Below are 11,081 nucleotides of genomic sequence, written 5' to 3'. Positions count from 1 at the left end.
AGAGGAACACCTTGAGAACTACCAAGTCAATCTAATACTCTTGCAAAGTGCAAAGCCTCTTTGGGGCAATGCACCATGATTCTTACCTTATTATCACAAGCCTATCCCAAGTTTTTACCTTACAAGTTTTACTTGTTGTTTTCAAAGAGTTAATTTACCTTGGTCTAAGTGAATAAGGTTACTAGAGTAGCAATGTTAGTCTCAAACTAGCCAAGCAAGATAGCACCCCTCATGATTAGTGCTAGTGCTAAAGATTAAAACTTGACTACTCTAGATGGGAACATGTGACTTGAATTGAATTTGAAACCTTGGAATGATGAATCATTTCATTGAATGATTTTTTGAAGATGAAGATGAACAAGAGAAGATAGTGATTTTTGATATGAAACTGAGATTGGTTTGGATGCGATACCTTTCCAATTTTGAGTACCCCCACAATACCTGATTATGGGTAGGGTTTAACTGGAAATTTATACACTTTAGTATGGGTTCCCTCTGAACACACATCATAGGGGTTATGCCGAGGCTGCCTCCGTTGTTAAGAAATGATGTGAACTAAGGTGAATTGTACGGCCAAGCCCTGTGCAGTTCCCAGGCTAACAGTTGGTCTTCACTGGGAGGCCAAGCTTATGGGGAGAGGTGCTCATACTAGGGTTTGTAAGTGAAAGGTTATGGTTGATGATCCGTGTACTGTGTTACGATGATTCGGGGTAATCCCGACGGATGAAATCAAATGTTGTGGCACAAGTGTGAAACCTCTGCAGAGTGTTAATCTATTCGAATAGCCGTGTCCACGGTTACGGACGGTTGGAAAGGCCATACTGTTTCCGGTGTCAGGTTTTGAAAATATTGAAGAAACGAATGGTGACTTGGTGACTTGGTGAATTACAACAAATGTAGTGGGAATGACACTAATGTTCCCACTTGAGTTAGTTAGCACATGAATAAGTCTGTTTCTCAAATACTTGTGAATTAAAATTGGCTTTATGCAAAATAAACTAGAGCTTAGCAACCCTTACTAAAATTGTTAGCACTTACATTAGTGTTAGTTTGCAAGTACTTAAAGTACTTACGGCTTTGTCCCTGGCTATTCAAATGGCCAGAGTATGAAGATGAACAGAACTACCAAGGAGATGACCAGCAGGACGCCTGTGGGGCCCCGGACTTACCAGTCCAAAACTCCTGTTATGCATACAATTTCACGATCCCAAGATCATTCCATCGTGAATACATAACCGAACTGATACCAGATTACATCATCCATTACAGTACCGAAATAATATTAATACGGAAGTCTTAAATCATAGGCCATCAAGGCCGAAGTTCAACAAACAACAGCGGAATTTATTTGGCTTCAAACAGCGGTGGAACCCACGTCAGGCCTTTACCCTACAGGCGGCTGACTGGGAGAGCGTCCTAGTTCGCGTCTTCGGCGTCGTGCTCCTCTTCTTCGAAATACTCCTCTTCAAAGTCTGGCCAAGTAAATAGCCAGGACAACAATGCCAATGAGTACGTTTGAATGTACTCGCAAACCACCTTAGAGAGAAATAAAAGATATGCAATATGGCAGTAGCAAGGAACGAGGCACTAACTAAGGCGACAAGGAGCGAGAGAGAGTTTCTCTCGAGAATATGACCTCTCTACATTTTGTTGAAAATATTTTTGTAAACAATTTTCATTTGGAGACTAGTAGGTAAGGGTGACCCAATTTATTTTTCCGGCCCTCAAAATGGCCAAATCAACTGTACCAACTTTCCACCGTACCTCTCAGGTACATTTCCTCCAGTCCCACTGGCATTTTTCCCGTACCTTCCCGGTACCTTTCAAAAATCTTTTGTTTGAAAATATTTGTAAAACAAAAACTCTTCAGCGTAGGTATCATGCCTTCCCAACCATCCATGACCGTGGACGTGGCTATTCGAATAGTTTTCACTCTGCAGAGGTTGTACACTTTCACCATAAGATCCGATAAATCCGCCGGGATCATCCCTGGTTCACCAAGCATCAAAACGCGAGGCTCGGATAACCGTTCGTAGTTTTTTGCTTGCTCGCCTTAGCCTAAGACATGCCGCCTAGAGTTGTACCTCCCAACACCAGAGTCCGAGGGGTCGTTTACCCAGCAGTAGCAAATTCCCCGACCAGCTCGACCCTCCGGAATGCCGCGACCAACTGCGGGGCATTATTCAATGGGAGCTCATAGGTTGTACCCCGCGTACCTAAAAAGGCAAATAGGTTGCGTCCCTTCTCATGGAAAGAACCCCGGTCGAAGCGTCCATGGTCGTACTGCCACTACACTTGCAGGACCCAAACTAAGGCGAGACAAACTACTACGCTACGCCCCGTCCCATTAAAGGGTAATGTGGTTGTACTAGCTAGGTCCGGTGATGTACTCAGTCAACAAAAGGTTTTCGAAAACAATTTTCTTCACTTCTCTTGCTCCAAGCAAGTCCTTTCTTCTCAAAAACATTTACACAAAACCACACTTGGGCAGGGCTACCCCATTCCAAGGTTTTCGAAAAACTCCTTTTCCGGAAAACATTTTCATAACCATTTTTCCCGGGCTCCCAACCTATAGTCCAATTCTTCTTCGAAAAATGGCGACAAGGATGATAAGGCGTTAAGCACCATATCTCTAGCAAGTGTTGGATTAGTAGGCATCACGAGGGCTGCACCCGTAAGGGTGGAATAATAAAACTTCGAGTGGCGGAACCACTCACATAAATAAAATAAAAACCATGCAATTTATAAAACTTGTAATAATGCAAGAGCAAGATATTTAGGACAAGGCATGCATCAAGAGGTGGCTTGCCTTGATTAGCAAAGTGCCCCTGGTCTTCCTCTTCAGTTCCTCCAAAGTCTCCTTCTCCTCTGTTTCCGGCGGCGTTCGAATCTAGCGTCGCAAAAAGAAAAACAACAAGCAATACCCAATCAACAAACCACACCAGAATAATTCACATAAAAATTTGGTAAAATCACAGTATGTAAAGGTTTACTAATGCAAGCTACTGAAAGTGGTTTCACCCATTTATGATTTTTAAAACAAAAGATATGATTTTTGCAATTCCGAAATGACTTAGGAACCATTTAAATGGTCTAAATCTTTACGTATGTCATAAAAATGCATGCAGCATACCTATTGAAAGCTAATAACATGTAGAGTACACATGCACAAGAATCACATGCAAATAATCTTTTAAATGACCTAGGTAAATTAACTAAGGCAGAAACCAGAGCATACAAACAACAAGACACACCAGTATCAGAGCATCACCCTCTCAAAAAAAAAAAGTATCAGAGCATCACCAACCAACACCAAACATACCCCTGGATAGCTAAGACTAAATGTGAACTAACCCCACTGGTTTGGTATTTTTCTGATTTGTAAAAGATTTTACAAAAATCAAATACTAAAAACCTATACTGTTTCAGTTATTGGATTATTATAATTAAAATACTTCTCTGAAAAATAAACCCTTTGGCACAAAAGTAACATACAACTATATCTACCAGTAGCCCTTGGTTTTGCTTCAAGATCGTTTGTTGTTTTTGAAATAAAAATCATGGAATAACTCTCTGGTCAGATATTGATTTGTAAATAAGACCAAAACCATGAAGCTTCTGCATGTCATACTAGTGCCCAAACAAAGGTATTAACTTATACTTTACACCAAAGTTAACCTCATGCAGAAAGGGTTTATAAAACTTACATCATAAATAAAATACACAATCAGATACATTTTAGGTTTTTATTTATCAGCACATATTCACAGCACTAAATCACATGCATGCAATTATTTGTGGTAGATATTTCGTTCACGAGTGCATAGCAATTTTAGTCATCGAATTTGAATCATCTATGAATTTACAACATTCGGAAACCTACTGAGCTATTTACTGGAGGAAATGTCAGATTTGAACTATAATTGGAAACGGGCCGGAAGAGGACAGGCGGTCCAGTTTGGTTCGCCGGCCAGCCCGGCAGCGAAACAGACACTCGGGAACGCCCGTTTGAACCGCGGGGACGTGGCCCTTGCCTCGTCAGCGCGCAGGGCCCGCGAAGAACGACATGCAGCCGTTGGATCTAATCCAACGGTTCATGCACCATCTTCCTCGTCCTGACCGGGATGGCGACGGGAGAAAAAGGGCGCAGGAAACCCTAGCGGGTTCCGGAACCTCTCGTGCTCACCTCGGGACGCAGAAACCGTCAGCGGAGGGTGCGTTGGACTCGGCGGAGGAAGGGCTCTCGGGCGGTGGTCGCAGCGGCGAAAACAGTGGCGGTCGAGCGGTGGTTGACGGTGACTGGCCGCCCGGCGTGCTCACGAACGCGACGCCTACGGGCCAACCTGGAGAAAGGGAGGGTGCGCGTTAGAGAAAGAGGGGATAGGAGCTTCCAGAGAAACAGGAATGGAGGGGAATGGTGGTCGGAGGCGACGGCAACCCGACGACAACTCTTGGTGTCCGCGGTGATGCTCGACGGCGTGCATGGGAAGCAAGGAAGGAGACGGGCTGTCTCCTCCCGTGAGGGGTGGTTGGAGTGGGAGGGGGTTCTGGTGGCGAATAGAGGCGTGAGGAGAGGGCCTGTGTCCTTATATCGGGGACGGGCGGGTGCACCGTGCACCGAGCGCGTGCAAGACAGAGGAGAGAGCGGCAGCGCTCTACTGGCGGAGAGGGGCGGTGGTGGGAGATTGGCTGGCCTGGGCGGTGCTGCTGCGAATCAGTGAGGCGACGCCACGGCTTGGACGCGAGTGCACGTCGGCCTGCAGCGAGGCAGAGAGGGGAGACGCGACGGGAGCGGGAAGATCTGCCAGGCGCTCGACGGAACGACTCGACAAGGCGTCGACGGTGGTGTGCAGAGATGGGAGGGGACGCGCTGGTGTGTGTCTCCGTGACAGATGAGCACCCTACCGTGCTTTCCCCATCTTCCACGGTCACCGGCGTGCGAAGGTGGAGTGGCCAGCTTGGCCATGCCAATACCGGCGTGCTTGTCGCCCATTGGGGGTGACCACGGCGGGTCAGAGGGAGAGAGTGGAAGAGGGAAGCCAGGACGTTGTCTAGGGGGTTTAGAGGGTTGCAGCGAGCGTTGATGACATGCTGGATTCGCGGCACACGCAGCAGGATGAACGGAGGAAGAAATTGGCCGCATCTGGGTGACCACGGGTGGAACCGACAAAAGGGGTGGCCTAGGAGCTAGGGGAGGGACAGGAGAGGTTGTCAGGGTGAGAGAAGGGACAGAGCTGAGTCTCCAGGACAAGCAGGTCGAGCCAAAAGCGAAAGGAAGAGGAAGATCTGCTCTATCTCTCCATGCACGGGCTCCGATGGTTTTGTCCAAGAGAGGAAGAGTGAAGGGTCGAGCTGGGTCAGGGAGGGTGCAGCACGGTGATGTGAGTTCAGCAGATCGTTTGGAGGTGCTGGTGGGGAGAGGAAGCGAGGGAAAAGGGAAATGGGTGGGATGGTGTGCATGGCCGGCATGGCCTTCTCCTCTTTTCCCATTTCTTGTACTTTTGTGATAAAACCTCTAATGTGTGATCAAGGCAAGACTAGTGCAAGGATTTGATGAGTCAAAGGGGTAGTTCTTTGAAAAAAAGGATTTCAGAAATGAGAATAGAGACATGATGGAAGAGAATTGGAGGATGTAAATTTGAGAAAGACATGATCTATGGAGACCATGATCACATGCACTAGGGACCATAGGCTCTAAGGTTGTGGCATGGTTTACTTAATTGAAACCAGAAATTAAAGAGTTTCAAATGTAAGAAAAGTTTTAGGGTTTTAGGGTTGGACACACACATATGGAATTTTCACAAGCAACAAGCGCACCTATCCAACAATCAAATGCAAGATCAACTATATGCATGAAAAATTTAAAGATAGAAAAAGTTTTTTGTTGGCCCAAAAATTTGTATTCCAAAATTTTAGTCAATGCACAAAAGTTGGGTTGTTACAAACCTTCCCCCCCTTAAAATGAATCTCGTCCTCGAGATTCGGTGGCTAAGAACTGAAGAGTGCTGGAAAGTCCTTCCAAAGTTGATCCTCTCGTTCCCAAGTGGCTTCTTCCTCGGAGTGATTAGTCCACTGAACCTTACAGAATTTGATCTTCCTTCTTCGGGTGAGACGGATAGCTTCTTCCAAAATCCGAAGGGGTACCTCGTGGTAGGTTAAGTCGGTGTTGAGGTCGAGGGTGCGATAATCGATGTTATTGAATGTCTCGGGCTTGTCAGGCACTTGGAGGCATCGTCGAAGGAGAGATATATGGAAGACGTCGTGGAAATCTGCTAGCTCAGCAGGCAGTTCCAACTTGTAAGAAACTTCTCCTCGTCGATCGAGGATCTTGAAGGGTCCAATATATCTTGGCGCCAGCTTACCCTTAACATGAAACCGTTGCATTCCTTTGAGTGGGGTGACACGAAGATAGACATAATCTCCAATATTAAGGGTCAATCCGCGACGCTTGGAATCAGCATAACTCTTCTGATGGGATTGAGCGGCCTTGAGGCGGTCACGAATCAGTTGAACTTGTTCTTCGGCTTCACGGAGGTGGTCAAGTCCAAAAACTTTACTATCTCCAGTCTCGGACCAGTTGAGAGGGGTTCGACAACGGCGACCATATAAGGCTTCGAAGGGGGCCATCTGCAGGCTGGCTTGGTAACTGTTGTTGTAGGAGAATTCTGCGAAGGGTAGACAGTCTTCCCATTTTGCTCCATAGGCGAGGACACAAGCACGAAGCATATCTTCAAGGATCTGATTCACTCTTTCGGTTTGACCTCCGGTCTGTGGATGATAGGCGGTACTGAAGGACAGGTTTGTCCCGAGGGCTTCATGCGGGCTCTTCCGGAATGCGGAGGTGAATTGGGTGCCACGATCCGATACTATCCTCTTTGGTACTCCGTGGAGACTCACAATCCTGGATATGTATAGGTCGGCTAGTTGTGTTCCATGATAAGTGGTCTTGACGGGGATAAAGTGAGCTACTTTGGTAAGTCGATCGACGATGACCCAGATGGAGTCGTGACCACGCTGGGATTTAGCAAGTCCAGTGATAGAGTCCATTCCAACCTCTTCCCATTTTCACTCGGGAACTTTGAGGGGTTGGAGTAGCCCAGCTGGTCGCTGATGTTCCGCCTTCACTTTCTGGCACACGTCGCAACGAGCAATGAAAAAGGCGATCTCGCGCTTCATACCGTGCCACCAGAATTGTTTCTTCAGGTCTTGATACATCTTGGTTCCTCCGGGGTGGATTGAGTAGGGGGTGTCGTGAGCTCCCTTCATGACGAGTTGCTTCAAGCCTTCGACATTGGGTACACAGAGGCGTCCCTTGTACCACAAAACTCCTTTGGCATCAATGCTGAAGCCAGGAACTTCTTCCCTATCCATCCTACGCTTGATTCCTTCAATACTTTCATGTCCCACCTGAGCTTCTTTGATCTGATCAAACAAGGTAGGCTTCAGCTCAAGATTTGCCAGGAAACCATGGCTAACCAACTCGAGGCCGAATTCCTCAAGTTCTTCATACAGCTTGGGTTGAGCAACCTTGATCAGGGCATTCAGCGAACATGGCTCTCGACTAAGGGCATCAGCTACGACATTGGCTTTACCTGGGTGATAATGAATGCCGAGGTCGTAATCCTTGATGAGCTCCATCCATCTGCTTTGCCTCATGTTCAGCTCCCGCTGAGTGAAAATATACTTCAGACTCTTGTGATCTGTGTAGATCTCGCAGCGATTTCCCACTAGATAGTGGCGCCAGGTCTTCAAGGCGTGAACTACAGCAACAAGCTCTAAGTCATGCGTGGGGTAGTTCATCTCGTGTGGTGGAAGTTGTCTTGACAAATAAGCTATCACCTTGCCTTCTTGCATCAGTACACTTCCCAGACCAAGTTTCAATGCATCGCAATACACATCAAAATCCTTGGTGATATCGGGCATGGTCAAGACGGGGGTGTGACTAATCTCTTCTTGAGTTCCTGAAAACTGGCCTCACATTTGTCGGTCCATTCAAACTTCTTATCCTTCTTCAGAAGCTGCATTAAGGGTCTCGCAATGCTGGAGAATCCCTCAACGAACTTGCGGTAATAACCCGCTAATCCTAGAAAGGCGCGTACTTCGGTCTGATTGGTAGGTGCTTTCTTCTCCATGATGGACTGAATTTTGGACGGGTCGACTGACACTCCTCCAGCAGAAATGACGTGACCAAGGAATCCTACTTCTTTCAGCCAAAATTCACATTTACTAAACTTGGCGTAAAGCTGATGGTCTCGGAGAGTTCCCAAAACAATCCGCAAATGTTCAGCATGCTCTTCTTCATTCTTGGAGTAGATCAGAATATCGTCGATGAAAACCACGACAAACTTGTCGAGGTACTTCATGAACACCTTGTTCATGAGATTCATGAAATAGGCAGGGGCATTGGTTAGTCCGAAGGACATCACGGTATATTCAAAAAGTCCATACCGTGTGGTGAAGGCAGTCTTGGGAATGTCTGACTCTCGAACCTTGAGTTGATGATAACCAGTTCGGAGATCTATCTTAGAGAAAACTCGGGCGCCATTCATCTGGTCAAATAGATCTTCAATTATCGGGAGGGGGTATTTGTTCTTGATGGTGACATCATTCAGTTTCCGGTAATCCATGCACAGGCGGATAGTACCGTCCCGCTTATCCACAAAGATAACGGGAGATCCCCAGGGTGATGCACTCGGGCGAATCAACCCTTTCCTCAGCATATCATCCAACTGCTTCTTCAACTCCACTAACTCTTGGGGGTTCATCCGGTAAGGTCGCTGAGCGATGGGAGCAGTTCCGGGAACTAGCTCGATGATAAACTCGATATCCCGATCAGGGGGCATACCGGGTAACTCATCAGGGAAAACCTCAGGATACTCACAAGCTATGGGTACTTCATGCAGGGCTGGACTAGCGACACTCTTCTTGCATAAGGCCTTCGATGATGGCATGGTCGCCACATGCTCAACTACTTCACCGTCCTCAGCAGTCAGGGTTATGGCTCGGCGAACACAATCTATGTGACCCTTATACTTCACCATCCAATTCATCCCGAGGATAACTTCTAAGCCTTGCTCTCCTAATACGATCAGATCCGCGTGAAAACGCTTTCCCTGAATATCTATGGGAGCATCCTTGCAGGATAGATCCGTTTTGGTGGAGGCTCCCGGAATTTGGACTATCATAGGCCGTTGCATGATCGTAGGCCTCAAACCACTCTTTCTAGCGAACGGCTTAGTAACAAACGAGTGTGATGCTCCGGAATCAAACAAGACAGTGGAGGGTACCGAGTTGACAGGGAACGTACCCAGAACAATATCCGGAGCTTCCTGAGCTTCTTCAGCATTGACATGGTTCAGGTGACCTCTGGATGGTCCAGCTGATTTCCTCTGGTTCTGGTTCCTTCCGGCAGCAGTGCGAGCTTGTCCCTGATTTGGCTTGGGCGCATTGGGGCACTGAACGGTGTTCATCTTGTTGGGACACTCCTTGGAGAAATGACCCGGCTGTCCGCAGGCATAACATCCATTGGTGGCGGGGCGAACAGTGTTGTTCTGGCGGTTGTAACTGGGATTGTAGTTGCTTCCTCCAGAACGCTGAGGGTTGAAGTTGCGGTTGGGGTTGTTGGGGCGAGGTGCAGGGGTTGGTGCCCTCTGTGGCTGGGGCGCCGGCTTTGGTGGAGGGAAACTGCGGGGTCGCTGAATTCTGGAGCTGCCCTGCTACAGCATCGCCTTGCGCTTGCGGTTTTCAAACGCATTCTTGCGCTTGCTCTCCACCATAATGGAGGCATCTACCAGCGACTCAAGATCAGGGTATGGAACAGCCACCAAGATACTCTGCATCTCATCATGCAGACCGTTCAGAAAGCGGTCCTTCTTCTCTTCGGTGTCGGTGTCTTCTGGAGCATGCCCGGACGCAGTGGTGAACTTGTCCATGTACTCCACTACAGACATGCTTCCTTGCCTCAGATTCATGAACTTGTCCTTCATGAGCTTGATCAGTCCAAACGGAATGTGGGTCTTGCGGAACTTGGCCTTGATTTCTTCCCAGTTGATGACGTGTCCTTCAGCTTGTATGGCCTTGACGTTTTCCCACCAAGCGCGGGCAGGTCCAGAAAGAAAGTGAGTGGCGAACAACACCTTCTCATCATTGCCGACTCCGGCAACCTCCAAGTTGTTCTCAATGGTGCGAAGCCAATCATCGGCATCGAGGGGTTCAGTGCACTTGGAGAAAACAGGAGGGTTGGTGCTCTGGAAATCTTTCAGCTTAGAGCGGGGGTCTCCATTCCCGTTCCCGCCATTATTGTTGTTTGCGTTACCGGTAGCAAGCTGAGCGAGGTGCTGAAGGGTTACAAGGTTAGCTTGGCGCTCCGCACGGGCTGCCTCACGGTCTTCCATCATAAGGCGCAAAAGTTGCGCCATGGTTGGGTCCGGAGGTGGAGGGGGGTTTTGGTCTGACCCGCTGGCATTTCCGCTACGGGTTTCAACCATCCTGGAGAGGTGTGGATTCAGATATTAATGGGGAAACAAAGAGATGGGCAGCCACTTAAAAGGGGAGGGCTTGTTAAAAATGCATAATTTTGAAAACGGAAACACGCAAAAACAAGGTAGGTAAACGATAGCATAACATAGCAGGGGTGCCAAAGGCTCAAAAGCATCACACAACAATCATATCCAAACAATCAAGCTCACACTTCGGAAACTACAACAACTACATGAATCGCGCATAGGACTAGTTTCAGGGGACACCTAATATTTGGGGTATCCTATTCGAATCAACTGGAGCTTGTCATGTCTTCAATACCTCGAGTCCGGTGAATCTGAGTTGGGGGAACATCGTCAAATACATAGGCTTGGAAGAGGATGAGATAGTAGAATAAGAACTTTCAAAGTCGCTAGAAATCAGAGGGGTGAGAATTAGAAGTTTTTGAAAGGGTAAGAAAGATAGAAGCTTAAACTTCTAGTATATAGGAAAACAATTTTAGTAAATAATTTTACCAAAGTAGTATTTTTCCTAACTAACACCCATGCTAACTAAGGTCTCCTACAGTCAGGATGGCTTTGATACCAGCTCTGTGGGGCCCC

The sequence above is a fragment of the Lolium rigidum genome, chromosome 4 (assembly GCF_022539505.1).
Source record: "Lolium rigidum isolate FL_2022 chromosome 4, APGP_CSIRO_Lrig_0.1, whole genome shotgun sequence".
In the NCBI taxonomy this organism is placed as follows: domain Eukaryota; kingdom Viridiplantae; phylum Streptophyta; class Magnoliopsida; order Poales; family Poaceae; genus Lolium; species Lolium rigidum.
Note: the sequence above shows the minus strand (reverse complement) of the source record.